This window comes from Tamandua tetradactyla, chromosome 6 (assembly GCF_023851605.1).
Source record: "Tamandua tetradactyla isolate mTamTet1 chromosome 6, mTamTet1.pri, whole genome shotgun sequence".
In the NCBI taxonomy this organism is placed as follows: Eukaryota; Metazoa; Chordata; class Mammalia; order Pilosa; family Myrmecophagidae; genus Tamandua; species Tamandua tetradactyla.
Window position 1 is genome coordinate 50,377,600 of NC_135332.1, and position 3,737 is coordinate 50,381,336.

Here is a 3,737-nt window from a genome sequence, read left to right on the forward strand (position 1 = left end):
GCCCTTTTTCTTGCCCCCTGGAGTCCCACCGACTCGGCCCGAGCTCCTGGCGCGGCCCGTGCGCCCTGCAGGCTCGGACTGAAAAGACCACTGCCAAGGCCACACGACCCGCTCGCTCCGCTTCCGCTTTCGTCCTAAGAGGCGTGAGTCGTGGTTTTTCTGCATCTCCAGGCTCTCGGCTTCTCCGCCGCAGGAAACTCCGGTCTCGCAGCCGCTCCTTTCGAATCCCCCGCCGGCCTCCGTGCCCCGGGGGGACAGCCGAGGCGGGTGCGCGCCGAGCCGGGATCTGGCGCCACCGCGCCTTCGAGTACCGCAGTAGGCGCGAGGTCTCGTTCCGGACCCGGGTGGGAGCTGGGCTCCGAGCGCGGGGTCCCTGCGGGGAGTCTGGGCAGATACGCGGGGGCGGAGCGGGGGCGGGGCCGGGGGCGGGGCTTCGCCCCCTCCACGCGCCTACGGCCACCTCCCCTCCACTGAGAGCTTCTAGCACTTGCTCGGCTGTCAGGCGCGGTGGCCAAGTGGTAAGGCGTCGGTCTCGTAAACCGAAGATCGCGGGTTCGAACCCCGTCCGTGCCTCAGACTGGAGGTTGGGGTCCTGGCTGCGGGACTTGTGGTTCCGGCGTGTGTGCTGTCCCTTCTCTCCTATCCGTGGCGTTTTTTGCTTTTCGGATCCTGCCCAGGAAGATTGGTGCCGCGCACTCGTCACCTTCCTCTTCTCCCCTCCCCCAGCCTCCGCGGTCAGATGCTCCCGGGCGCGCCCTCCCCACGGCCAGCGCCCCAGGACTCTCAGGACATGTCTGGGGCCCCTTTTCTGGCGAGCCCGGCCCCACCTCTCCCATCCCCGCAGCTCCCCTTCCTCAGCCGCTTTGCGCAGGGCAGACATCGTCTTCCGGATGTTATCCAAGGAAACACTGCGGCCCAAGGAGAAGGGCCCGGACTGGGCAATGGTGTCGCCAGCGGGCCCTCGTTTCCATTTCGTTCTGCGAGTGTTGCGGAACCTTCCGGAGAGGGTGCTTGAGCTTCTGGAACGATGGTTTCTGGTTATTCCTTGTTCGATTTAGAGGAGAGTGAGTTATGCAGGCTGTGCTGACCCCTTTTTTCTTGTCTGCAAAGCCAACCACATCGTTCGGCTGGTGGGTGCTTAATTCTTTTCCCCCTCTGGTGAACTGACCCTTTCATTCTGACTCCGGCCTTATAAAACCCACTGGCCTTTTTAGCCGGTCACGACACTGTCCAAGTCCTCTCTAGGATAAACAGCCCAATTTAATATGATGTGATGTTGAGTGCCTCCCATTTCTGGATCCTCTTTTGATACACTGCAGTCTGTCCCTCTTTAAATTGTGACACTCAGCACTGAACGTTCTACTCCAGATACATCCCCTACTCTGTTGAGGCAGCCACAAATCACATTTTATCTTTCCTGAGAACATTGCACAATTGCAATGTTTAATCCATGGTGGATTAAATATCGGTGGAATCTTCTGGGGGCAGAACCCGAGGGTTGTCAGAAGACAAAATGTGGCGCTCAAGGAGCAGGGAAATATTGACCTTTTCCCTAAAATCCCAATAAATGAAAGAGATGCTCTTGGCCTTTGAAGGGAATGCTGAGCTGGGGTGTCGACATTCATGGATTTGTTACTGAAAAACAAATCAAGGCCATTTCTGACAAATGCCTTAGCCTAGACAGATTCTAAATAGTCAGCAATAGGAAGAGAAAGATCCTGGACTATTGGATGTTGCCTTGAATCCTGTCCCTGAATTTGAATTCCTGGTGAAAAAGAAGAGCTCAGAGACTGAATGTTGAGTTTTCTGGAGTGGCTACAGTAGAGAATTCCACTCTTGTCTAGTAACAAGCTAAAGTAAACAAAAGAATCAAGCTACCAAAGAGGTCAGTGTAAAGATGTTGGGGAAACATGAGTGCCCAAAGGTGAAGGACCAGATAGAGGCAAGAGTCAAGTATAGACAAGGTAAGGCTTAGGAAAGAAGATGGAAGTGAATGCCAGTCAGACACAAAAGCTCCAGGGTGAGTCTGGCAGCAGACAGCTTGTGCAATTGCTTGAAGAGCACTGGGTATCTACATTGACTTCCATGGGGCTGGTGATAGATCATTAATATAAAATATGAGGGCAGAAGTCAAGTGGCAGGGGCAGGAGAGGCATCTGGTCTGGACATCTACATGAGGCTTAAAGGATTACCTCCTTTAAATTGCTTATATTCCCTGGACTTTAACTGCTTTGGTTGCAAAATTCAAAAGTTGAAAGGGATGTTTCCTAAATACCTTGTGGCCTGAAATTCTAAGTTTCTACCTCAGAACGTAAACTGGGGGAGAAGCCAGGGGACCTCGAGCCACCTTACCCATGTCCCTTATGGCTTCCAAGATGGTGAATTACAGTAACTCTATTCATAACCAGATCTGGTCACTGCAACCACATGATGGCATCTATGTGACCCTGGCTTCCGCATCTGGAGAGTTCCAGTCAGTCCTCCCTGATGGGCAGGACTAGAGTTGCACTGGCCCTGGCCCTCACCAGTTTGCAGTTGCGCAGAACTCTTTCCCTTTGCTCCTCCCAGGGTCTGGGACAGAACACAGGGCCTCTGGCAGTTTGCGAGCCACAAAGGCAGACATGGTCATTTGTGGGCAGCTAAAACCTCCAGGATATTTTAAAATACATAAACCACTTTAAGTCAGGCCTCTTCCTTTGGTGAGTGAATACTGTTTAACTTAAAAGCAGAATTTGGCAAGTTTATATACTCTATCTCATGCTGTCACTATTCTAGCCTGGAGAGAGATATTTTTTACTCTTTTATTGTAAAATAAAACACAGGTTGAAAAGCCACACAAATTACACGAATGGCTTAATGAATTGTAAGGAGAGCTCCACCCAGGTCAGAGAACTTTGCCACATACCCCAGAAGTCCTTTCCATGTGTCCCTCCCAATCATAGCCCCCTCCCTCCTGCCATAAGTAAATGTATCCCCAACTTTTATAGTAATCAATTACTCCCTTGCATTTTTATCACCTAATCGTGCATCTTTATACTCGCTAGTTTAGTTTTGCTCATTTTCTGAAACTGATATATCTTTTTTTCCAGTTATTTGGAGTCTCTTCCTTTCCTTCCATTTCCTTGCACTGTATCTGTTGAAGAACCTGGGCTGTTTGACCTGTCTAGATTTTGCTGACTGCAAACTCTTGGTGCAGTTCAAGAGGTTCCACTGTCCTCGGTATTTTCTGCAAATTGGCAGCTCGATTCACAGACTGGATCAGAGTGGGGTCCTGTGCCCAAACATCACCTCCTTTAAGAAGCCTCCTCTGTTTCTCCAAGAAATAAGTCACTCAGTTTCTTCTGAGCACCTTTTAGCTCTCGTCATGGCTGGGGTAGTGTCTCACTCATATCTGTACAGAGCCCTGGCACAACAGAGGTCCCTTCTGGGAGGGTCAGGGAAGTCTTCCTTGAAGAGATGATCTCTTGGCTGGGTGCTGGAGGATGACTCGGAATCCACTAGGGGCAAGATCGTGGATTCACGATCCTGATTCATTGACCCTGATTCAGTCATCCTTGCTACTCAAATGTCATGATCTGGGTTGCACCTAAGCAGGCAGTGTGCTTTTCTTTCCCCTGGAGCCCCTCCAAACTACAGGTAAAATGGGGGATTTTGAATTAAGAAACAAATACTTACTCTTTATAGATGGTTTTATTAGCAAACCCTAAAGGGGCAATCCCATTCTTGGAATCATGAAC

At 50.8% G+C, this 3,737-nt stretch overlaps 1 non-coding gene across 1 annotated transcript; it reads left to right on the plus strand.

The window, feature by feature from the left end:
* The first annotated feature begins 501 nt into the window (after positions 1 to 501).
* Positions 502 to 573, plus strand: TRNAT-CGU (transfer RNA threonine (anticodon CGU)). The gene has a single exon. It is a non-coding gene; the product is annotated as a tRNA-Thr (tRNA).
* The last annotated feature ends 3,164 nt before the right edge of the window (positions 574 to 3,737 follow it).